General features: G+C 52.6%; 1 protein-coding gene across 5 annotated transcripts in view; it reads left to right on the forward strand.

Annotated features, from left to right (window-relative positions):
• CCDC12 (coiled-coil domain containing 12) overlaps positions 1-25,721 on the forward strand; it is a 65,702-nt gene that overhangs the window by 6,827 nt on the left and 33,154 nt on the right. The window lies entirely within an intron of this gene.

Raw genomic sequence — 25,721 nt, forward strand, 5'->3', positions numbered from 1 at the left:
AGTTGTTGATTTTTTTATATGCGCTGGATATTAAACCATTATCAGGTATGGGATTTGCAAATATTTTCTCTCATTCTGTGGGTTGTCTTTTCTCCCTCTTCGTAGTGTCTTTTGATGCACGAAAGTTTTTAAAATCTTGATAAAGTCCAAATTATCTTTTCTTACCTTCTGTTACCTGTGTTTTTAGTGTCATATGTAATCTCCACAGTTCTTTTGTTTTCCTGCGGTACGTGGGCCTCTCATAGTTGTGGCCTCTCCCTTTGCGGAGCTGCGCAGGCTTAGCGGCCATGGCTCATGGGCCCAGCTGCTCCACGGCATATGGGATCTTCCCAGACCGGGGCACGAACCCGTGTCCCCTGCATCAGCAGGCAGACTTTCAACCACTGCACCGCCAGGGAAGCCCTCTCCACAGTTCTTGAGTGACGTTACTTTTGGGGTAGATGCCTGGGGAAAAGACAGTCAAGGGTCTAAAGTCTGAGTTAATTTTTCAGTCCACAGTTATTTCTCGTGGGACCTGTGAGTGTGGAGGAAGTACGGCCTGCCTACTGCCGGCAGATAGGAAGCAAGTGGTCTCCTCCCTCAGGGAGGAAGTGGTGCCCCACTTTTAGTTCAGTCTTCTGGTGTTAGGACGAGGCCTCTGTGGGACAGACTCCAGGGTCGAGCGCTGCCTCAGCCTGCCCCTGTTGATGGAGAGTGCCTGTCTGCCCCATGGGGTGGCTCCCTGCTGGCCCCCTAGACTCTGTGCAGGTCCTTCGTTGGTACCTTCTGTGCACATGGTTTTGCAGGAGGCGTCAGGGTTTCGGGCATGAGGTTGATTTTCCTCATGGTGTTATCTTACTTTCTTCCCCCACAAGACTATAAACTTATAATTTAGTGTAGTGTGGAGGAATCAGTGCTGAGATTGTGACAGATGGACTCAAAATTATAGTCATGAAGTTTCTGTGTATTATTCAGCAGTAAAGCTCCATCGTGGTTGTGCAGCTTAGCAGTTTTCCAAAGTGCGTCCTTGCTACCCCACCTGATGCAGCTGATTTGAGAGGGGGCAAGACAAGAAGAGGTTCAGGTGCCCAAGGTTATGGAACATAAGTGACTCTCCTGGATTCCAGCCCAAGCAAGACGCCCTGCTAGACCCCCTGCTAGAGGGGGCTTTTATGCAGGGACAGCCCTGCTTGTAGCAGCATACTGTAGGTCAGCCAACCCAGGTTGACAGGTGGAAAGACCACATACGATGTTCGACTGTGCTCCTGGGGTTCATTTCCTGGGAAAGCCAAGCTGGGTCCAGGGAGGCTTCATGGGAAGGCAGAGTGGAACATGGGCTGAGTTGTGGTGGATGGGACTGGGAAGGGAGTATTAAAGTAGCTGGAGAGGAATGTTCCAGGGGAGCAGTTCAGAGATGGGAACATTCAGGGGCACAGAAGGGAGAGTGGGGGATGCTCCAGAGGGTTTGACAGCAAGCAGTTGGCAGGGATTGGGGCAGGGATGAGGTCTGAAAGTGCTGCTGGGTGCTTTGGTGGCCAAGTTCTGCAGGAGCCAGGGCTTGCAGCTGCAAGGGCAGCCAGCTTGCCCGGGCACATATTTCTGTACTGCAGTATTTGAACCTCATTTCTTGATGCTCATCCAGAAGTTCCAAGCTGGGTGAGTAGGTGAATAGTTCAAGGCTGTAGGTGAAGTTCTGTGGCATCTCTCTACCATGCCATCCAGCAGGGCACTGTGAGGCCACTTTCTTTTCTGACCTCTTCCTCAGCAGCCAAATGGTGGCTTCTGAAGGTGATTCACTTGGCACAAACACTTGCCCCTTGGCTGTTGGCTCTACTGACATTTGGCCTGGATTGGGCTGTCTCTTTCTGCCCTGAGACAGGGAGACTGGTTGTCGGCCTGGCCAGCCCCTCAGGGGTTGGGTGTGGTCTCGGGGCCAAGGTCTGGCTGTCAGCTTTCAGGTTCAACAGCAGTTCCTGTTTTTCACCTGGCTCTAGAGACCAGAGCAGCACTGTTCAGTGTTCTACATCTAATCTGTGCTGTCCAGTACCATAGCCACAAGCCACATGTGGCTTTTGAGCCCTTGAAATGTGGCTAACAGGACATTAATTTTATTCCATTTTAATTAGCTTACATTTGAACAGCTACACTTGACTTATGGCTGTCTTATAGGATAGTGCATCTTTGGAGGACTTGCTTCCTCTAGTCCATCTCATAAGAGACCGTGTCTCTACCTAACTCCCATTTATTGAGAGGTAAGAGGGAGAGGGCAGGTGGAAACCACCCAGGGGACCATCAGATCAGCCTGGGGGGCCTAAAAGTCCAATGTGCTACCCATTGCACCACAGAGCCAGGTCTTGGGGGGCCTAGAGTTGGGGCAGAGGGCTTTGAAGTTGCCAGTCTTCGTGGCTGGTGTCTCTAGCACATGCATATCCCTGACCTTCTGTGTGTGCATCCAGTGCAGTTAAATGCTGACCATTCAGCGGTACAGTTGTGGTCTTCACACGCAAGGAATGTGCATGTGGAGAGTGGGAGCAGTGCCAAGGCAAAGGGGGAGCACGTTGAAACTTTCTGACTTTGGTGCACCGGGGAATGTCCTGGCCAGATAGGGGCAGAAGAGGGAGCTGGAGGGAAGGGCTAGCAAGTTGGGGGGGGAGGGCAGAGTAGGGCAGTGAGGGAGGCGGTGGAGGAGAGCCCAGGGAGCTGGGGGGAGTCTGACGTGTCCATGTCCTGATCACCTCTCAGGAAGTTGTCTCTATCCCCACCCCATGTGGCCACACCCCATGCCCAGCAGCCTGATTGCTAAGTCACTTGAGGAGGTGACTGCCTCTTGGGTTGACAGCCTTTTGCAGGTGGGCAGTCACAACATTTACACGGCCGTTTGTGACGGGATCTCGTGACTTGTTCAGTCCCCAAAGCAGCCCCTTCAGGTAGGTGTTGGTTTCTCCCTGTTTAATAGACAAGGAAACCTGAGGCTGAAGGGACCTCTTGTGCCTATGCTTTGCCGTGTTGCCAATCCTGGATGGTCCCTTAGGCCCTGGCCCTGTATCCCTCTCCACTTCTCAACCCCAGGTGCTTGGGAACAAGCGGTCCCCAGGAAGGGGTCTCCTTCCCATCACACACAGAAATTGCCATCAGGCTGCCTGGTGGGAGCTGCCTGGCTTAGCGGAGAGCATCTGCTTTGGAACCAGGTAATGTGGTTCAAATCTCAGCTCCATTCATCACATCTTTGGGATAGAAGCAGGTCTTCAAAACTCTGAGCCTCCCTATCCTAGACATGGCTTCTGACCTCTTCAGTAGCTACGAGCCCAGAGAAAGAGGTCCAAGAAGTGTCCAGCTCAAGATCTTGCCCATGGGCCTTTTATAAACATGAGTGTCTGTCCTTTATCCTCTGCCCTCTTGGAAGCAGGGAAGTCAAGTGGTCCTCCAGCCCCCTCTGCTGAGTGACAGTGGGTGGAGCCCGCTCTGTTTCCGATGGAAGCAAAGAGGACATCCTCCTGGTACCCTGGCTTTACTCAGCCTAGCCCTAATTCCTTGAAGGTGGAATTCATTTTTAGTGCCAAATGTTAGATTAACAAAGTGGATTTGCAGAGCTGCAACCTTGATGAGGTTTGCAGTTCCCATTCATCTTAAGGACTGACCTCTTCCCCACCTCTGCTCAGACCCTAAGGTCTTAGAGCCAGTGAGAGAGAGAACCTTGTGGGTGGGAGGTTTGGGCTCCCAACACAGATACCTGTTGATGAACCAGTGTTGAAACTTTGGATTCAGTCATCCCCTTGGAGGGCCCTGACTTGTTCATTTGTGAAATAAAGATGTTGGTTCAGTCAGAGGTCCTCAGACCTACCAGTACATCAGGATCACCTGGGGAGACAATTTGCAATCTCTTCTCTGGCCCCATCCCAAACCTCCTGTCAGGATCTTAGAATCAAAGCATTTTTAAAGTTCCCCAGATGATTCTGATACAGCATTTTTCTGGAAATCTCTGATCACTCCCCTGACATTCTCCCTTGACAAAAGGAAGTAGAACATCTCCTTTCCCTGGAGCATTAGCTGCCCTTTCTGACTGCAGGAACTCTGCAGCCAGCTACCAAACAAGTATTATTGAGCACCAGCTGTGTGCCAGGCCCTGGGGATCCAGCCTGTGAATAAGACTGCCTCCCTGCCTCCAGGGGCTTCCATGGGAGGAGTGGGTGGTTGGTAAAGTACACATAAACGGGGAAGATAACGCGTAAACAGGGAAGATAACTTGTGAGGGCTAGGATGGGGGTGTTGGGGTGGGTGTGTGTGTGTGTGTGTGCGCGCGCGCGCGCGCGTGCTGCACAGCTGCCTTCGGTTGGGAAGATCTCTTTGAGTGGGAGATTTGAGATAGAGGGGGTAGGAGTGAGGGGTGGGGAGCGGGGAGGGATGGGATGCCAAGATCTAGGGAAGAGCAGGTGGAGCTTGGCTTGTTTCAGTGGCAGAAAGAATCCCTGTGTGGCAGGAGTAGAGTCAAAGGTTGGGGGCGTAGGGTGGGCATGAGAGTACAGAGGCCCTGGGAGGCTGGGGCCGCAGGGGCTGGACCTCCCTCTGAGGGTGATAGGGAGCCACTGGAGGCCTGAGCGAGCACCAGTGCCCTGCCCTGACAGTGTGTGGCGGTAGGAGGCTGCTGCATTAGGCCAGGTGTGAGGCAGTGGCCGTCGGACAGGGTTCCGGGACGTCCTGACAGATGGGCTGTGGGGTGAGTGAGCTGAGTGGATGGCGGGGCCTGTTCCTGAGATAAGTCCAGGGGACAGTGGTCTTGAAGGGGAAATCAGGAGTCCAGTTTAGGTCACTTTAGGCCTGAGACGACTATTAGACATCTAAGTGCAGAGAGACTGGCAGGCAGGCATCTGGACTGTTGAGAGGTGCTTGTGTAGTAGGATTTGAAGCTGTAGGTCTAGATGAGGGCCCCTGGGTTCAGAGCCTAGAAAGCAAAGCGGGAGAACTGGGGGCACCATCAGTGCCCTGAGGCTTGCCCTGCGGGCGTTTCGGAGGAGTTGGTGGAGGAAACTTAGAGGGAGGGGGCAGTGGGGCTGGGGAAGCCAGGTGAGGATGGAATGGCTTTGGGCAGGACGAGGTGACAGGCGAACTCGGTCCAGCTGTTTCAGGGAAGTGTGTGGGGGAGGGGAGGGTGCCAGTGGGGTCCAGGCCGGCTGGATAGGGGTGCAGCATGGCAACCACAGCCTCACTGTGAATTGGGCCTCCTTTCCACTGTAGCAAGGCCTCACCGGACCCCAGCGGTAAGACTCACTGGTCTCTCAGGAGAGGTAGCACAGGCTGAGGCAGTGCCCCTGTGGCTTGGCTCTCTGGGCTGGCCCTGTGTTGTGGAGCAGGCGGCCTTCCTGCTTCCTTCTCTCTCTTTTTTTTTTTTGTTTTTGCGGTACGCGGGCCTCTCACTGTTGTGGTCTCTCCCGTTGCGGAGCACAGGCTCCGGACGCGCAGGCTCAGCGGCCGTGGCTAACGGGCCCAGCCGCTCCGCCGCATGTGGGATCTTCCCGGATCGGGGCACGAACCCGTGTCCCCTGCATCGGCAGGCGGACTCTCAACCACTGCGCCACCAGGGAAGCCCGCTTCCTTCTCTTTTGCCCTTACCCATCCCTGTGGGTGGGCAGGCCCCGAGGGCTGCCTCCATTTGAACTGAGTGCTGCCTCTGAGTCAGGCTGGTGGCTTCTCTTGAGGTTCCCTGCACCAGGGTTGCCTAGGCAGATTGCATTTGCCACCTTGCCTGCTACTCTGCTAACTCTGAGACCGATAGGTAAATCTCCTCGTGTTCCTGAGCTTACACTTCTTCAGCCGGCCACGGTAACCCCGGCCCTCCAGGATGAAGATGAAGTGGGGTGGTGGGTGCAGAAAGGTGTTGAGAAATGAGAAGTGTGTATGTGCGTTTATTCTTTCTGCTGTACTCTTGTTCTGCCCCCAGTGAGGACCCCTTTACTTTACAGATGTGACAGTGGAGACCCAGAGAGGGTCGGGGGCTGTACAAAGTCACACAGGACTGCCCCCCTGGAGATGGGCACAGAGGAGCCCACCACCTCATGGCTGAGTCCCTTGGAGCCCTCCCGATGGGGTGGAACTGGTGCAGCCTCCCCCTTGGAGCTGTGCAGGGAGGGGCTTTGCCATGGGCTGCAGGGAAGAGAACGAGACCTTCCCTCAGCTTGCTCTGCTAATGTGGGGAGAAGCTACTGAGCTGGGCAAAGGGTGCACCTCTTTCTAAGTTTCCTGGGAGGGTAGGGCTTCCCGAGGTAGATGCACAGCTGTCTGGCTCTTTTATGGTTTAGCTCACCTGCGGTGGCTGAGGCAGCCTCATGTAGCAGAAGAGACCCTGGACAGGAAGCCAGAAGACAAGATCCCTCTTTCTTGCTCCTTCACTGCACTGATGCAGTTATTCAGGCCTCAGTTTCCCTTTCGGGTGACTTCTGTGGCATTACAAGATGTAACCAGGTGTTCTCAAGGCCCCACTGATGGGGGACAGGACTTGGAAAGCAAAGGAATCTTGAAATTCAAGCTGGTTGGTGTGTAATCTTTCTGTTAGCTTTTGCAACAAAAGAATTTGTGTGACCTTGATGGTGAATCCCTCAGTTGTATTCGCTTGTCTCCTAGAGTCAGGAGGGTGTGAGGGAGTGTGCTTCCCTCTTGGTGTCCAGGTAGCTGTCTTCTTGGTGTGCTTGGGGGCCCCGAGATATTCTTCTCTTTGGAGAACTTACTTCTTACTGTCATCTAGACAGAATTAGCCCCCGCTTTAGGTTTTAATGATTTATTTTTGGTTTCTAAATGGATGTCAGTTTTTCTGTTTTAACAACAATGAAATGGCACTAAAAATTTTTAAAAAACAACTCTTAATTGAAGTATATTATACATAAAGAAAAGTACACAAATCAGCTCCGTTATTTTCACTAAGTGAATATACCCATGTAATCAGTAACTCAGATCAAGAAACGTGGCAGCATTCCAGAATCCCCCTCCTGCCCCCACCCAGGTGCTTACATCTCCAGAGTAATCAATCCCTTGGGACTTTTAACACCAGAGTTTGGCTTTTCTTACTTTTGAACCTTATGTAAATGGATCATACAGCACATACTCTTGTATCTGGCTTCTTTCATTCATCATTATGTGTGTGGGCTATTTTACTGAGTGTGGCATTATTTCATTCTTATTGCTGTACAGTATTCCATTGTTTGAATATACCGCATTTTATCCATTCCACTCTAGATTTTCAGGGTGGGGCTATTATGGATTATGCTGCTGTACCCAATCTTGTGCATGTCTTGGGGAATCTATGTACATATGTCTGCTGGGTGTATGCCTGTGAGTAGAATTGCTAGGTCATAGGGCATATATAGGGTAGATACTGCCTAACAGTTTTCCAAAACGCCTGTACCATTTTACACTCCCACCAGTGGTGTATATGAGGGTTCTCTCTAGCACTTTTGTGGTTTAAATTTGCATTTTCTTCCTAACTAATAGAGTTCTGTATCTTTTCATATGTTTATATGAAGTACCTGTTCAGGCCTTTTATTGGATTGCCTGATACTTTTTCCTCTTGATTTTTAGGAGTTCTTTATTCCAGTCCTGCGTGAGTCCTTTGTTCTATATGGTGCTGCAACTGTCTCTTCTACCGCCTCTGGGCCTTCACTTTTCTTGCTTTTAATTGCATTCTTTGATGAACAGAAGTTCTTCATTTAATGTAGGCCAGTTTATCCATTTTTCCCCCTAATACCTTCTATGGCCTATTTAAGAATATGGTTGCATACTCTGGGTCATGATGATGTTCTCTTATGTTATATTCTAGAAGTTTTACTGTTTTACCTTTTACCTTTAGATTGCCAGTCCATCTGGAATTTATTTATTTTTACATGGTGTGAGATAGAGGTCAAGATTTTTCCCCCATATGGATATCAGTGACTCAGCACTACATATTATTTGGCATTTGTTTTTTTAGAAAGAAGACTGTTTCCTTGTGAATGGTTGGCAGGCATGCAGCGTCCTTGATAAGCCATACTGCTAACCTCCCACATCTTGATAATAGTTGTAGTTACTATAATAATAATAGTAGTAACTAATTTTTTTTTGTTTTGAATGTTACTGAGTCCCAGTTCATGCCAGCCGCTCAGTAGACAGGCAGCTCCTTGGGGCAGGGACAACTCAAACTTATTTTAACATAGCATTTAGATATTTCATGCCATTGGCAGTTGTCCTGGGTGTTCTTTGTCCCATGACTCTGAACCCCTTGGCTTTGTGCACCAGACCACGGACTCACACAGAGGGCAGGGACCTGCTGAGCCTGGCTCCCCAAAGCTGCTTGGACTTGCCATCCACTCTCTCCATGTTCTGGACCAACTGACTGGGGTGTTCTGACTAGAAATATGAGTTGCCTCGAACAGTTGCTTCTAGGTCAGCTGTTTCAAACTCGGGCTGTATGTTTTAAATTCGCTCCTGCTAACACTTGGACCGGGATGTGGTTGCTCCATAGTACTAAGTATTGTAATACAGAATTGAAATGCAATTTGTGTTCTTTGTTATTATTTTTAAAATTTTTATTGGAGTATAATTGATTTACAATGATGTGTTAGTTTCAGGTGTACAGCAAAGTGAATCAGTATACATATAACTGATCAGTTATACATATACATGTGTCCACTCTTTTTTAGATTCTTTTCCCAGGTAGGCCATTTCAGAGTATTGAGTAGAGTTCCCTGTGCTATACAGTAGGTTCTTCTTAGTTACCTATTTTATATATATTAACGTGTATTTGTCAATCCCAATCTCCCCATTTATCCCTCCCCAACTTTCCCCCATGTTCGTTTTTTTTTTAACTTATTTGTTTTTGGCTGCATTGGGTCTTCATTGCTCTGCGCTGTCTTTCTCTAGTTGTGGTGAGTGGGGGCTACTCTTCGTTGTGGTGTGCAGGCTTCTCATTGTGGTGGCTTCTCTTGTTGCAGAGCACGGGCTCTAGGCTTGTGGGCTTCAGTAGTTGTGGCTCATGGGCTTAGTTGCTCCGCGGCATGTGAGATCTTCCAGGACCAGGGCTCGAACCCGTGTCCCCTGCATCGGCAGGCGGATTCTTAACCACGGTGCCACCAGGGAAGCACCCCCACACACACACCCTCCAACCCCCGCTCACTCCCTTACATCATCGTATCCCACATCTCCTCACACTTCCCCAGCCCCTCCCCACGTACCCCACACAGCAACCCGCCAGACTACACCCACTCCCACTGCCTTCTCAACCCTCAGTACCTCCATCCCACACCTCTACACATCCTATAACTCCCCAAAACACACACATGAACCATACCCCACACCCTCAACACTGTCTCCTCTCCAACCCCCAACACATACAACCCTAAACAGCTGGGAGGGACTCGCCATTTCTAGTTGCTAAGCCATTGCAGAGATCTGGGAGACCCCAAGGCAGAGCTTGCTGTGGCTTGGTCACGTCTGGCCCTCCTTCTTTCAGGGCCTTCCCTTACTCCTCGGTGCCCTGGCTTCTCCCCGGTTTTGTTTTTGAGGGAAGCAACAGCTTGTACTCTTGAAAGAATTCCAAGAGGAAAAACAGTTGCTGTGGTAATGAGGCCCCGTGGCCAGTAAAATCCACACTCCAGGGCTGTTTTGATTCAGGGCTCTCAAGAGCTGCTCTGTCTAGAGAAAATGTGAATGGCTGGAGCAGAAAACATTTGTCCTTTCAAGGATGGCACTCCCTCTCCCCCCACACCCTGTGTTCAGGGCAGGGCCACACTCCAGTTCTGGCAGGGCAGTTTGAATCCTAAAGAAGAAGCACCTGTGTGTTGGATAGCTGGGAGAGGCAGTCCTTTGGTGAGAGCAGGACTTTCCTGCCCCGGGTCCAGGAGTCCATGACTCCTTAGAGAGTGGGGCTTGAGGCCTGGGCTCTCTGGGGCGAGGCGTAAGTTTCCAAGCCCTTCTTTGCAACCGCTGTCCTTCCTCTTACTGAGGAGCACCGGCTGTGTGCTGGGCTTGTGAAGAGCTTGGGGACCGATATCAGTGAGGCTGGGCCCAGTGGGGTGACAGACCCGCGCACACCAGTTATGATACTGCGTACTGCTGTGCATTGCGGAGGGACGGGAGGGGTGTCTGAGAGAGCTGTGAGCCTCCTGGAGGGAGGGCTTGCAGCAGGGTATGGGCTGCATGGAGGAGGGAGTCCTGAGCCCAGTGTGAATTGCTTTCCCCGCTGTGTCTTATTGGTTGGCTTTGTGCCCCAGGCAGCATAACTGACCCAGCAGAGGTGCTGAGAAAACACTTGAGGAGGGATTGAGTGGAAGGCAGTCTGGAGGCCTGGGAGAAGGTGAGGGGCTGGAGCACAACTGGCACGTGTGGAGGTGTCTGACTTTGAGGAGAAGCTCCTGCCTCAGTTCACCCTCCCACTGTGACTAGCTTTCCTGACCTGGACTCATGTCCTCTGCACACGGGATGGATGTGCCCTTCTAAAGTGAGGTCAGCTCAAGGGCAAGGGATCAGTCCTCCTCTAGATGAAGTGAGGGGAGGGGAGAGGCATGCGTGTGGGGATCTGTCATATGACCCCTTTCAGGGATGGGGTGGGGGGAGCAGGCCTCACTTGGGCGGTAGAATTTCGGGGCCTCACACGGACGGTGCAGGTGAGAGCATCCGGCCCCACCGTCAGTCATCACCGTGTTGGCGCCTACTGATCGAGGACTTCTCGGTGCGGCCGTAGCACAGAGCTGCACACATCACATACGCTCCCTCATTTAACGCCCCTCTGCAGTTTTGGAGAGTGCAGCTCTGAGAAGCTCAAGAACTCAGCGTAGTCCCACAGCATGGCTTCCTTGTGTGCTTCTGCCTTCTCAACCTTTCAGCCCAGCACGTGGTTAAAAAGAAAAAAAGGCTTTGCTTCCAGAGGAAATATGTGTAGGTGAAGACCAAAAGACCTTGTTTAAGCGATATTTTCCGCAACAAATAAATGTGCCAATTCTGGCTTGTAGTTTAAATTTGGTTCAATTAGGATTTTTATCACTTGGAGATCACACCAGCGAGGACACAGCTGTCTTACCTTTACTTCTCAGACCGTGACACTCTGAGAAGCAGCTGATCAGAGGTTAAAATAGCTTCTAGTCTCCTAGGAGCTTCAGCGCACTTTGTTGCTCTGTAAACCGCTGACTTGCCTGGGAATTGACTTGTAAAGAATTTGCTTTTTGAACTGGGGTGCCAGTGTTGGGACCCTGCACATTTCAAGCTCAGCTCCAGCTTGGGATGGAAGGATGGTGAGAGGAACCCCAGGCCAGGTGAGCACCTTGGCTTGCCTGCATCACCCATTGGCCTTTGTGTTGGACTTGGGGGAATGCTGGGACCCAGTCCACAGAACACTTTACATCCTGAGCCCAGCTTCTCCATTTGCAAGCTAGGCATCAGAACCTTTGCCTTGCTTGCATCCAGGGTCTCCCTGTGGATCAGATGAGTCAGGGAATTTAAGAAACTTGGAATGCTTAAAGTGATGCCCATAATTATTGTTAGGCTATGGCTGTAAGTGGTCACATGAAGCTAGGGTACTTAGTTGCAAGCAACAGAAATCTACTCTGACTGGTTTGTTTGTTCATTTTTGAAAAAAGAGAGAGCAGAGCCTACCTTGGAGGTTCGCAGTCAGAAAGAAGCCCAGCATTTCACAGGAAAATGGCTTGCTCTCAAGTACTAGACACCGCAGCTTGCTCTGCTACCGATGCCGCCAGAGAGAAGTCTGTGCTGCTGGCGCCTCCCCACAGCTGGGACAGTGAGTGGGGGGCACTTTATAGGCTGCAGCTGGCTCTTCTTCCCTCGAGGCTCCATGTGGAGCCTTCCCAAGTAAGGGAGGGGCGTGGGCATTCGGCAGCCCATAGAATGACTTGGGAATTGAAGTTCCAGTCACCTTCCTCCATGGCTCCAGGCAACATGGTAAAATAGACAACATACCAGTCAAATTGAAGTCCAGAGACCTGAGGTCTAGGTTAGCCCTAGCTCTTGCCCTTCTTGTCCTGTACTTTACTTGGGTCTCTTGTGGCGCTCAGGATGTCTGTGTTGTATGAGAGATTTCTGTGTTTCTTCTCATCCTGCCTGCTCTGATCCAGAGCCCACCCACCCTGGTGACCACAGTAGGCACTCAGGCAGCTTGGGGTGGCATCATACAGGTCACTTCCTCCCGTGGGTCAGCCTCTTTGAGAGGAGGGATGTGGTCTGACTCAGAAGCTCCTGAATCGGGCCATGTGGTAGAATCATGACCTGGGAGTGGGCAGGCTCTTGAAACATTCAGATTCCTGGGTCTTACAGTGGAAGATTCTGATGTGGTCAGTTTGATTTCTAACACCCTCCCTGGGCCACTGGATCTAGTTCATGTTGTACCGGATGATATCTGAGGTCTTTGCAGCCCTAACAGTTTATGGTTTTGTTACTTTTCTCACTTGGTAATGGACATGGTCACACTTCTCTGGCTACTGTGCAGAAAGCACACCCAAGCTTTGAGGCTATTTATTTGAGTTTTGGAAGCATGATGCAATCAGGAACTTCAGTTTAAATGCTGACCTGTCTTTTATTAGCTGTGAACCGTTGAGTAAGTTCCTTAGTTGTTACGAACCTTGTTGTTTGGGCGGGATGATAACGCCTGATCCCAGGGTAGTTGTGGGGACAAGAGGCCCTGTGTGCCTGAGTGAAGTGTGGGCAGCTTTGCAAGCACAGCATGGTACCGTGCAGCTGGAAGAGTCTATCCCTCCAGACAGACTCAGAGGCAGCTGCCATCTGCCATCCTTGGGGTAAGGAGGTGGCTTTTTGAACCCATATGTGGCTTGTTTTTCCAGTGGCCTCAACCAGTGAGCCCTGCACTTTCTGGCCCTTTCTGAATGTTCTTTATAAATAACACTCTCAGCACATTTTTGCCACCTCCTTGCCTGTCCTTTCACTGGCTTCTCAGTGCTCATGGGATAAAGTCTGTAGCCCATGGGGCAGGCCTTCCTATGCTGGGTCCCTCCTCCAGGTGCACCTTGGGGGTCTCTGCCCTCTCCATGGACACAAGGCCCAGCCTCAGTACATCCACTCCTTCCAGTAACTCCGGCGCTCCCTGCCATGCCTGCTCTGCCTTGAGTGTTCCTCCAGGTGAGCTGAGGTTTTGTCTTCCCCTCAGCTGTTAGTCACTCTGCATTCCCCTAGCACCCAGGAATTCACGGCCTCGCTGTGTGGGGACTCTCCGTTCACCTGTCTGCTTCCCTGTTCACCTGCCCCTCAAGTCCCTGAGGACAGCAATCACATCTTAGTCACCTTTTTGTCTGCCAGGTGACAAGACCCAGAGGCACTCTGTAAACATTCGAATGAAGAAATGAAGCAATGTGGCAGGCACATGGACTTGGGAGTTGGTTGGGCTGAGATTTTTCTGAAGGAAAAGCAGACCTGCCCTTTGGGAGGAGTTCAGGGGCTTATTTAAACGTCTGCAGGCAGCAGCGATGTCAGCAAGATCAACTTCACTGTGTGTGAAGTCTACTAAGACAGTTAAGTTTCCAAAATCTGTTGTTCAGGCATGGACTGGGGTTGCTTTGACACCTGTCCACGTGGAGAAGAGCTGCTCGTGTTAGTCGATCACAGGCTTTTAATAAGCCAGCCACGTGATGTTGGTAACAGGAGCCCTGATGTCCGGTTGGTGGCTGTTGGGGAACCACTTGGGGGCACCCAGCATCGGTGTGAACAGGCACATGTGCTTAGGTGTGTGTGGGGCGTGTGGAAGGCTGTCATTTCAGGGGCCATTCACTGGGGTTTTCAGACCCTTGCTTGCTGCTTCCACTGGATCCAGGGATGGTGAACACACAGGAGATAGGCTCCCTGGGACCTCCCTTCGGGACTCCGCCTCAGAATCCCGCCCACCAGCCAGAGTTCAGGTGCAAGGGGGAGGCCTGTGTGCTCTTGAGCCCTGCGGATCTGAAGAGGGTCAGACACCAGCGGCGTGTCCTCAGGACCTGAGCTTCCGGGTGGCTCTTCCATTCCCCACAACTGATCGTCTGGGCCCCCCATTCCCCGTGCCTGGTGACTCTGGCTGTCCCCTGTGATGCGATAGGGAGGGGGCTCCAGGCCAGCTCCCCCCGCAGTGCCATGTGAGGCTGTCCCATACCAGGGCAGGGGAGCTTCAGGGACCTTATCATTTGCCATTGGGATTCGCTTGCTCTTGTTTCAGCTGTGAGTCTAGCATGGTGAGGAAGTCCTGGTGGTTGTGAGTTCTGCTTTATGGCAGGGGAAACGTTTTCCCCCTCCTTCCACTAAAGGGAAATGGTGGGGCAGGGGGAAGGGAGGGGAGGTAACCTCATCGTTTGCCATCAGTTAAGTTCTTAACTGAAATTTTCACGCTGATTATTCAGCAGGAGATGTTTGGCCTGATTGGAGGCCCCTCGGCCTGTAGTGTGACTGCGGGGCGTGTCCCTGGGCGCACAGGGACGCTGGTGTGTGCAGGCCTCAGTCTATCCTCTTCTTTCCCCACCAATGCTGGGTTTTTAGTTTTTGCTTTTTTTTTTTTTAAGCTTGAGAAAGGTCATTAAAGATTGACTGGACTGTGTTGGGCCTGAGGGCCACCCATGGTTTCCTGCTTTCCTGTTGAGCCAGGTGAAGGTCAGGAGAGTCTGTTTATGGTGTGAGTACAGTCAGGCAGTGAGCCACAGGCAGCTGGGTTCCTCGTGTCACTCTTGTTTTTAAATCATTTTGTTATTAAGTCATTTTGACAACAGAATTAAAGGAAACGGAAGAAGCACTGCCCACAGCCCTGCTGTGTGAGCCTGTGAAGTCTGTGACCATTCTGCGTCAGGTGTTGCCGTGGTCTCACTCATGGTTACGTGTGTGGGCTCCACACCCCTCATAGTCCTATTCTATCTCACGGTGATGCCCATCAGGTTGCTACTTCAGCGAGCAGCTGGCCTGCCTCACTGTGTCCGGCAGGTCACATCTCCCTCCTGGCTCCACTTCTGCCTGTTATGAGAAACACAGCTGTGAATGCCTCTACATACATTGCTCTTTTGTCTCCTTTGGTGCTTTCCTGGGATTGGAGTTCCTGGCCCAGAAATGTCTGTATGTGGGGCTCCTGATGGTTTGGTCATGTCTCTCTGAAATGTCACCGGGAAGAGATATCAGCCCTGTAATGTGATGCTGAGTGCCATTGGATGCCAGTGAGACCACCCGTGTATTTGAGGTGGGTGGGAGTAGGATCAGAGCAGAGGGCTGGGCTTTGTGGGGGAGCCACTTAGGCATGGGGCCCATGCCACCCTTTGGGCGCTGGCAACCCCAAGCAGTGTGACTCTGGGTGGGTTACTTAATAGTAACAGCATTGGGCCTCCAGTTTTATCTGTGAAAGGAGAAAGCGGTATTGACCTTATTAAATTTTTATGCTGATTAATTTAAATGTTATTTCAATTAATTGAATAATCAATTGCCTGGCATACTGTTACAACTGCTGTTGTAGGAAATACAGTAGAACAGAGTTGAATAACAATTGGGTCCAGCCCTCCCCAGAGCTCACCTTTTATTGGGAAGTCTTCTAATTTTATGGAACCTAGTCAGATTTGATTCTTACCACTCTCTTAGGGAGTGGGCACGGTTGAGATTTTTGCCCTCATTCTCTGGGAAAGAAGCAGAGGCGCGGGTAATTGTCAGAGGGGAGGATAGAACAGACAGCTTAGCGGTGAACAAGCGGATGTGTTGGTAGAAGGAACTGTGTGTGTAGAGGCAGGGAAGTGGGCTTCCAGTTGTCTGTCTCCTCAAACTGACGGAAAGAGTGTAGGGTCCGACATCACAAGCCTAGTGATGCCTGAGGCACGGGCGCTGTTTGGAGGCTTAGACAACCAACTTGGGGAGGAGAACCTCATCTGTAAGCGGAGGAATTAACATGTGCATCCTGTCTCCCCCCAAGTTGTCAATTCATTCATTGGCTATTGTTACCCTGCTGTCATGTGCCAGGTGCTGGGGAACAGTGATGGACAGGCTTCTTGAAGCTTGAATCTAGGCAGGAAGACAGGTGATAAACAAAATCTCTTGTAGGCAACTCCAGGTAAAATCGAATGTCTGGGACAGTTATCATTAGAGGGCCTGCCTGGGAAGAATGCCCTCTGCTAAAAAGGGGTGTAACTTTCAGCCCGCACAGCCAGGGGAAAGTGCTGTAACCCACCAACCATCTTTCAGCTGCCGTGGAGTTTTGTGGTGGGTGCAGAACAAGGTTTCTGTAGGGAAGCCTCACAGATGTGGTATCTGCTCTTCCAGCCTGGGGCCCCTGAAGGAGTCAGACAGGTCATTCTTAATTTGAGTCTCAATTTTAAAAATTAAATTTTGTCATTTACAGAAACTTGGCAGAAAATAAAGAAGCACTATCAGAAAAGGATATTGAGGGGTCAGGCAAGCAGGTGGTGGCGGGGGAAGGAGAGGGAACATCTGGTTCCCCAGGAGGATGCAGCAAGAGTTAGGCTCACTGCTGATGGATGGCAGGACTCGGAACACCCCAGGATGCCAGCAGGTTGTTTCCCATAATGGGTGTCATGGGGGGTCCTGTACCAGATGGTGGACCCCAAGTTAGCTTGTTTAATCCTCAAACACCCTGTGACATAGCACCAGCCCCACTTTAACAGGGGAGGGAACAAGAGCCTCGGAGAGGTCCTGCAGGTGCCCACAGTCTCACCGTTGGTAAGCAGTGGAGAGTGATTTTCCGGCCTGTCCAGTCCTGCTGCCTGGCTTCCTGCAAACCACAGTGCCCCCTACAGGTGTCTGGGCGGGAGCTGGGAGTCTTGCCTGGCTGCCCAAAGGAACTGGTCCAGGCTGACTGTGTATGAAGGAAAGGAGGGGACTGGTCTTTGCTCTGCCCTCAGTGTGACCTTCCAAAGGCTTTCCTGCAGGGGATGTGGGAGCAGTGGAAGGGCCCTAGCAACCCTGTGCACACTCACAGTGATAGTTGTTCCCTCTGCTGCCCATCCCCCAGCCCCTCTTCCCACTCAGCCTTTAAAATGAAGACAGAGGGCTTCCCTGGTGGCACAGTGGTTAAGAATCCACCTGCCAATACAGGGGACACGGCTTCAGGCCCTGGTCCGGGAAGATCCCACATGCCGCGGAGCAACTAAGCCCGTGCGCCACAACTACTGAGCCTGTGCTCTAGAGCCCGTGAGCCACAACTGCTGAAGCCCATGTGCCACAGCTACTGAAGCCTGCGCACCTAGAGCCCGTGCTCCGCAACAAGAGAAGCCACCGCAATGAGAAGCCCCCGCACCACAATGAAGAGTAGCCCCCGCTTGCCGCAGCTAGAGAAAGTCTGCGTGCAGCAACGAAGACCCAACGCAGCCAAAAATAAATTAATTAATTTAAAAAGATAAAAATAATAAAATGCAAGACAGGTGGTACTGTACTTCCTTTGGAGAGCCTCCCCAGATACCTCAAGTGCCACCCAAAGAACCTCCTTCCCCACCATGCTGTTGTCACCTTCCCTTTCCTCCTCTGGGTCGTCACCCCCTTGAGAATCTGAAGAGCTGTGGATTCTTACTCCAGAAAAATGAGCCTTTGCACACCTGGCCTGTGTGTGTGTGTCTGATCATGGACCTCTGGAATCCTGTGCATGGACCCAGACTGAGTCCCCACCCTGGTCTGTGAACACTAGGTGCCTACTTGTTCTTTTTTTCTCCTCGGCCAGTGTGGAGTACCTAGCAGGAGGGAGCCAGTCAATATTTGTTGACTAATAGTCTGCTGGAGGGGTTATCTGCCACCCTCTTTGAGCACGACTGGTTCCCCAGTTGCACTTGTGGCAAGAATAGGACCCGACTTGGCTTGGGGCCACCTCCCCACACTAGTCTGCCACACGCAGGTCGTCAGCAGTCATCTGGGGCAAGGCCATGCATGCCGTTGCCTGGGCCTCGGGATGGGGTATCAGTGGTGGAGCCGGCCCTGCCTCTCCTGAGGAGTGGGCCCATTTTCTGCTGCTGAGGACACCTTGACAGGCACTGGAGCCTCAGCCATTGTCTGCACCGGCCATCGCCAGACTCCAGCATTAGGCCTCAACCCTGGTCATCCTGAAAGCTGCCGCACCCTTTCTCTTTGTCGCCTAAGCACTGCCACCTTTTTTGTTAAAGGCGCCTTCATTCTCCCAGTGAGTCAGGGTCAGGACCTCAGTCGTCCCTGACTTCTTCCTGTCCCCTCGCAGCATTCAGGCACCCCCTTGTTCTATCCCATCGCCACTGACCTAGTTCCGGCTCTTATCTGCAGTCCTTATCTCCCGCTCCCTTTCTGTTCTCCCAGCCCTCAACTCCCTGCGAGCTTTGTTCGCTTTGTTCTCTCCGCTCACAAGCCTTTAGGGAATGTCCACACCCACAGGAGAGCAGTGGCTCTCAGCTCTGGACCCACCCTCCCCTTCTGAACTCTCTGATCCTTGGTGAAGCACTGAACGGGGAATCAGAAGACCTGTTCCCCCTGTACAGATTGTCTGACATGTCTTCTGACGTCGTCTTCGTGGAGCAGATGTTATCATACTGCCCGTCTCGGAATTGCAGAGAAAGCCTGGTGAAAACAAAGTGAAAACTTACCGTGACCTCTGCAGGTGCCAACAGTCTGGGCCTGTGGCCTCATGGTTTCTCTGCGGCCCTTCCCTTCTTGCCCTGGCCCGATTCTCCCTGCCCCTCAGGGTCTGCTGTCCTGTTACCCAAGCCACAGACCTTCCTCCTTCCTCCCTGGTCATTTCTTTCTTGCAATATTGCCATGATGTTGGTATGATAGTCCTGGTTTTCATACATGGGGAAACCCAGGCCAGACAGATTGAATGGCTTGCCCAAGGTCACACAGCAAGGTGAAATTGAGCCGGGCTTGCCAGACACATTCCCATCCAGAGCCCATGAGCTCAACCACTGTGCTGTGCCTGCTGTAGGCGGTGTCAGGCCCACGGGTACAGGTGGCTAAGACCAGCATCTGCCTTCAAGGATCTCTCCGCCTACTGAGCAGTGGGCACACCGGCCAGGCCATCCCAGCAGCAAACTGAGTGCCAGGGCCCAGAGTCAGGGGCCCTGCTGCCCAAGCTGCCTGTTGGAACCTCCCCTCCCCACCCCCTTCCCTGGTCTCTGGGCAGTAGAGAGCCATTCAGTTTCTGTGCCCAGGTGTGGTGGTGTTCGGCCCAGGGCTTATCATTGCATCTTCAGGGTGAGTCAGACTCTGGGTGACTGCCCTGCCCGCTAAGTGCCCTTGGAGCACAGCTCCGGCTGCAGCTGCACCCGACAGGAAGTCCCTTTGCCCCACATGGGGCTGCCCTGGCTCTGAGGATGGGCAGCAGGGTGATACTGTGAAACCTGCCAGGTTTGCCCTCAGCATTGTTAGTGCCTTCCTGCTCCCCACTTCCTGGCATCTGTGCCATGTCTCTTTGACTTTTCCCCACCCTGGGCCAAGTTGGAACTGGAAAGGCTCAAACCGGGGCCAGTTTCACCTCTTCTTAGGGAACCAGGGTTTGGAGCCTGTTCTCTTGATTGTTGAACAGAAGGGCTGTTTCCATGGACAGTACCCCAGGCATACTCAGAGCTAATGAGGCATGTTTGCCTGGGCACTGGAAAGTGTTTCTGTACCTGTGAGTTTCTGTTGGCTCTCCAGCTGCTTCAGTAATGGTCTCATGGTGGGAGGAACCTAGACCAGAAGTTGAAGTGTCTCTCTGTTAACCCTTTCCTGCCTCTTTTTCTTCTGGAAGGGAGAGCCCCAGGCAGCAGCTCCTCTTCGGATGAGGGAGGGGCTTGTTCCTTGTCCCCTCAAAGCAAGCGCCCCTGCCTCGGCACATCTGCCCCTGATGGCACCCACCCGACCCTCAGTTACTCTTAACCACCCTCCCCAGCGCACACGCACAAAGAACAGGTAGGGACAGGTCCAGGCTGGGAGTGGAGCATCTCACCTGGTTTCTAGTCTCCGTCCCCTCCCACCACTCACTCTCCAGGCTGCCAAAGTGCCTTTCCAAGCATCAGCCTCCGCCCACCCAGAGCACTGGAGGAAGACCCTGTCAGCCCACCTCTACTCCTGACCCCCGCAGTCTTGGGTGGGCCAGCCACCTGGGTCTGCCCTATAGGTCTTATCAGTGCCCTTGCTCTGCTCTCATGTCTGCCAGGCAAGTACCATTCCCAGGAATGTTCTGCCTTCTTTAGCCACTTGGCAAGTCCCCATTTGACATTTAGAGTTGAGTTGAAGGGTAACCTCCTTCCCTGACAACACCTGTTCTTGCCGATTCTCCAAGTATACAAAACATTGAATGAAGCTTTCCTCCTCACTCTTGGCACAGTTACCATTGTCTAAACCTGCTCCTTGAGCTCCTTGTGGGCAGGGTTCTTGTTTCCTTTATCCTGTGTCTAAGGCAGACCCAGCACACAAAGGGGTCCAGGGGTACAAGGGAAGAGGGACCCTTGTCTTTGCCTGGGTGGGGAGGTCAGCAGGAGGAGATGCAGCAGCCTCCCTTCTCCCCCTGCTTTTCTACATTTCTGGTGGTTAATTGAGCTACTTCTGGTAGTCGCCCTACATTCAGGCAGCAAGTATGGATTGATCTCCCCGCCCCCCATTTTGTATACCATCCAGAGGCAGGTGAATTCAGCTAGTGAGGGCTCCTTCTGAGAGGGGACTGAGGAGCAAACACGGAGTTAAAACACCAAGTCTTGGGACTTCCAGTGGTTAAGACTCCGTACTTCCACTGCTGGGGGCATGGATTCGATCCCTGGTCGGGGAACTAAGATCCTGCATGCCGCCTGGCGTGGCCAAAAAATTAAAAAAACAAAAACGAAAAAAAACACCAAGTCTGGACATGTCCCAAAATTGATAAATCTTCAGCTGGTCTAATAAGGAAAGAGAAAAAACACAAATTATCAATATCAGTGGATATCACCACAGATCCTACAGACATTAAAAGGATAATAAGGGGGGCTTCCCTGGTGGTGCAGTGGTTAAGAATCCACCTGCCAATGGAGGGGACACAGGTTCGAGCCCTGGTCCGGGAAGATCCCACATGCTGCAGAGCAACTAAGCCCGTGTGCCACAACTACTGAGCCTGTGCTCTAGAGCCCACGAGCCACAACTGCTGAGCCCATGTGCCACAACTACTGAGCCTGTGTGCCTAGAGCCCGTGCTCTGCAACAAGAGAAGCCACCACAATGAGAAGTCCGCGCACTGTAACGAATAGTAGCCCCTGCTCACTGCAGCTAGGGAAAGCCCGCGCACAGCAATGAAGATCCAATGCAGCCAAAAATGAATAAATAAATTTTTTAAAAAAGGATAATAAGGGAATATTATAAGCGACTTTATGCCAGTAAATTCAGTATGAATGGATATTCCTTGAAAGACACGATATAATAAGACTGACTCAGGAGGAAATAGAAAATCTAATGAGCCCCATACCTAAAACCTCACAAAGAAAACTTCAGGCCAAGATGAAGTCTTGTCATATATTTAAAGAAGAAATAACACCAATCTTGCACAACGCTAATTTTATGAAACAGGTCGGTCAGGCTCTGTTTGGGGCAGAGCTGTTTTTGAGAGGCCCTGAAGTCCTGCCTCAGAGGCCCCTTCCTCCTGTGGGCTCTGAGGGAGGTGAGAGCAGGGGCAGGGCCTAGGTGTGGAAACCTGGGCCGGGGTCAGAAATGTGGGGTACCTCCAGTAACATGCAGGCGGGCTGTGGGGAGGACCCCAGTCCAGGCCTTGGCTTTCCTGCTCTCCAGCCACCAGTGTTCTAAGAATTTGGCTCTTCTGGAGTTGGTGGAGAGAGTGGTAGTTAAGTTAGCACAGAGTTAATGAAGGTGATGTAGTCCAGGCTCATGGCTACGCCTACAAGAGCTCTAGGAGACGTCTCCACACTGAGAGGGACTTGGAAGGGACACAGAGGCCTGATGATGAGTAGGAATGACAACAGGCTTGTGTCTTGGGCCCAGAGGAGTGACAGAGCCTGTTGCCTGGGAACCTCAGAAGGCTGCCTTGAGGAGGTAGCCTTTGAGCTGGAGTCCAGAACTGGCCAGAGGGTGGGCTTTGTTCGGGGTAGTCAGAACGGACAGATCAGGATTTGGGACAGAGGGTCCGGTGTCAGGGTATTCTGGACAAGGCCAGTATGGATGGGCTACAGGGAGAGTGCTGAGGCCTTGGGAGGCTGCACCTTGAGGAGAATGCTGTTCCTGAGGGTATGGGGACCAATGAGAGCTTTGAGCAGAGGACACCCTCCGTCCACGTGGATGGATAAGGTGGAGAGAGATGTAGGGGAGATGGATTAGAAAGAGGAGGAGGGTGCAGCAGGCTGCTGTGTTCTCCAGAGTGTAGCGGGTAGATGGCGGCAGGCAAGGGTGGGGGGAATAGCTGTGGGCTTGGCTGTGGTGGGGACCTATCAGGGTGGGACAGAACATGGGGTTGGAAGGAGGGAGAAAGGCGGGAGATTGGGGAAGGGTGTGTGTAGGCGGGACGAGGCAGCGAGTTACATTTAAGGGTCTGGGGGTGGGTGAGATGTCTCTAGATTCCCTGGGATGCTGTGTACCTCGGGCCCTGCCTGCACTCCCATGGGTGTCCTCCAGGGCTTAGACCTAGGCCCAGGCTGGCTGTGACTGGTCTGAATGCACGTGGCCAAATCTGAACTGTGAGGGGAGCATGGGAGAGGTGACTAGGTTCAGAGCTGGTTTTAGAAACTCAGTGCCTCTCCTGTCTCCTTGGCAAAAATGCAAGAGTTCAGGAGGACCTTGATCCAGAACCCCAGCTACCACTGACAGATTCTGTGACCTTGGGACAATCTTTCCTTTCCGTGGCGGTCATTTGCCAGCTTCCCCCATGGGTTGATTTGAGGACTCGGAAGGCGGTGGTCCTGTGAGCCCTCCAGTTCTGAGGGCCTTCGAGTCTCTCAGGCTGGGTGGGCCGTGAAACTGGTCAGTGCCTCCTACCACTGTCCCAAGCAGTGCAAGTCCTGCCTTGTGACCTAGGCCAGGGTTGCCCCAAAGCCATTTCCCTGCTCAGAGATGCTCACCGTGCTACCTGAGTTGCCTTTGAGTGGGCCGACTGGAGCGTGCCTCGTCCCTGCACTTATGTGGCCTGTTCATTTGTTCACCGGCTCCGGCTCCACGCACATATGGGTACCATTCTTGAGCCCCTGCTCTTGCACAGCCTCCCAGGCTGGGGTCTTCCTTAACCTCAGCAGTCTGCACGGCCCACCAGACTGCGGGGCATGTTTTTTAAATGTCATTTAGATCATTGGGTGTTTTCTCATTAATGAATAACTTGGCCTTTGCCGAGACACTTGAGTGTCTCCGGGACCCCAGGAGGGTGGTGGCAGCTGCGCTGCTGAGTTTGCCCTTGCTCAGGGGCTGTGAACGTGCATGGTGTTTGCAAAGGAGTTGCTCCCAAAGGCTGTTTCCACAGTCCCCAACCTCTGCCTCCAGCTGGCCCAGGTTAACAGGGCCCTCATGGAAAGAAGCCTTCCTGTGGTCTTGCCCATCAGCCCACTTCGGGGGAAAGCTGAGCCTTTGCTGCTCTTCCACCTCTGTCCTTTCTCACCAAGGGGAGGTGTCTGCCACCTTCTTCCCCTGCTGCAGGACCTCTGGCCATCAGGGAGTCCACTGGCTGGCAATTAGGAAGGAGCTTTTAGTTCCTATGTCCTGGCTTCTGGCGTCCCGTGATCACTAGCATTTGTCAGGGAGGGGTGCATGCAGCCTGGGAGCCATGTGGGGAGCCTTAACATGTTTCTCAGTTGAGAGTTTGTACGCCTGCTCCCCTTACCTCTTTGGCCATCACCAAACAAATGCTTCTGCCCCAGGGCCTCCCTGCCCAGCCCTTCAGCAGGCTCTTGGGAAAGGCCTCTGGTCCTTCCTCCAGCAGCTCTGCTCCCGTTGCCCTGGAACACTGGCCAGAGCCCTCTGTGATCGGCCCCACCCCTTGACAGCCTTACCTGAATTCACCTGCGTCCTGCCTGCTGCTCCAACCACCTGTGTGTTCTTCAGACCACACCCCGCCTTTGCTCAAGCTTGCTCCCCTCTGGGAGTGCCCTTCCTGTTCCTGTCTCCCCATCCTGTAACACCCAAATTCTGCCCACCCCTTAGTAGGAAGGTAGGAAGCCCCCTACCCACCCCACAGACCCATGTTGGCCTCACTCATGTAGCTGTTGTGGTTCCTGCTGCCTCATCCCCAGGAGACTGAGCCGCCCTGGGTTGAGAGAGCCAGGGGAACATCTTGCTCTATTCACATCACAGAAACCTTTCTCTCGTCCAGGACTCCGAGCCTGGTTTGGGTGGTCTCCTTGCCCATAGGTGTGTGGCCAACGAATGGCGCAGTCTGGTGGTTTCCAGGGTCTCCACGATGAGCACTGGCAGGAAGTGACTCATAATGCAAATGCCACTCTCGGGGAGGCCGTTGTCAGTGACAGAAACAAATCTCTAGGAGGGGTGGTACAAGGAGCTATTTTACTTACAATTTATATGTTCTTTTCTCCATTGCAGCAGGTCCCCCATGGCAGGGGCTTCCAAGTGTCTCCTCGGAACATGCTCCAGCAAGTCAAAGGCAGGTCATGGCCAGTTATCAGGGGCACATTGATCCCCTCTGGAGGGCCAGCCCTGGCACGCAGGGAGACCCCGGGCAGGGCTCTGTCCCAGATTTTCTCAGGACAGACACTGGGGGCGTGGGCCATGCGAGAGCACACCCAGTGCACGCCCTCCATGTTCGTTAGTCTGCTGGCAGGTCTGATCCAACTGCAGTGGTCACATGGTAAGGAAGAAAGCCCAGGAAGGTGTTTCCTGCTGCAGGTGGAAGCAGCATGGGGGTGTCCTTCTGCTGGGCCCTCGGCGCACCTGAGAGCAAGCACACTCTGTCAGGGTTGAGAGGAACATGGCTTCTCTAGACTTACAAAGAGGTGGGGAAGGGGGAAGAGGAAGATAACCACATTTAGAAATTTTTCCCATGGAAACTTCAAACTAATTCCCCTTCCCTCCGTCCCCCTGAATGCATTGCAGGAGTGAACCTGTTACAAGCCTGGTCCTAATTCGAGTTATGCTGCTCCTAAAGGGAACCAAATAGGTGTTTCTGGAGAGGCCTCTGGCCTGGAAGGCAGGGGGTGGCGGTCAGGAGACCTGAGCTTTTGTGCTGCTCTGCTTGCTGGTGACTCTCCCGACACATGAGGGTGGCTGGTGGCCTGCCAGCGTGGGCCCTCGGCGGCACTGACCAGCATCATCTCTCACCACCTAAGACCTTCCAGCTCTTCCTGCTAGTGTTCTCTGAGGGCCACCCTGGTCTGGGCCTGGGCTGGGATCATGGTTTTGTTTTGTTAATTAATTTATTTATTTTTGGCTGCATTGGGTCCTTGTTGCCGTGCCTGGGCTTTCTCTAGTTGCAGCAAGTGGGTGCTACTCTTCGTTGCGGTGCGCGGGCTTCACATTGCAGTGGCTTCTTTTGTTGCAGAGCACGGGCTCTAGGCGCGTGGGCTCAGTAGTTGTGGCGCGTGGGCTTCAGCAGTTGTGGTTCGTGGGCTCAGTAGTTGTGGTGCACAGGCTTAGTTGTGGGATCTTCCCGGACCAGGGCTTGAACCCGTGTCCCCTGCATTGGCAGGCAGATTCTCAACCACTGCGCCACTGGGGAAGCCCAGGGTCATGGGTTTTAAATTCTGCTCAGGGAGTTGAGGGGTGGGAATTGTGGCTCCAGCATTGTGCCCCGTCGGTTGCAGCAGGCATGTGCCCCGCTTGGAGGCTGGAATGCCAAGCTGGTCCTGGCCAGGCTGTCTAGCTCCTGGAAGGAGTGTTAATTTGAGCAGCTCGTTTTCTCCCTTC

The sequence above is a fragment of the Lagenorhynchus albirostris genome, chromosome 10 (genome assembly GCF_949774975.1).
Source record: "Lagenorhynchus albirostris chromosome 10, mLagAlb1.1, whole genome shotgun sequence".
Taxonomy (NCBI): Eukaryota; Metazoa; Chordata; class Mammalia; order Artiodactyla; family Delphinidae; genus Lagenorhynchus; species Lagenorhynchus albirostris.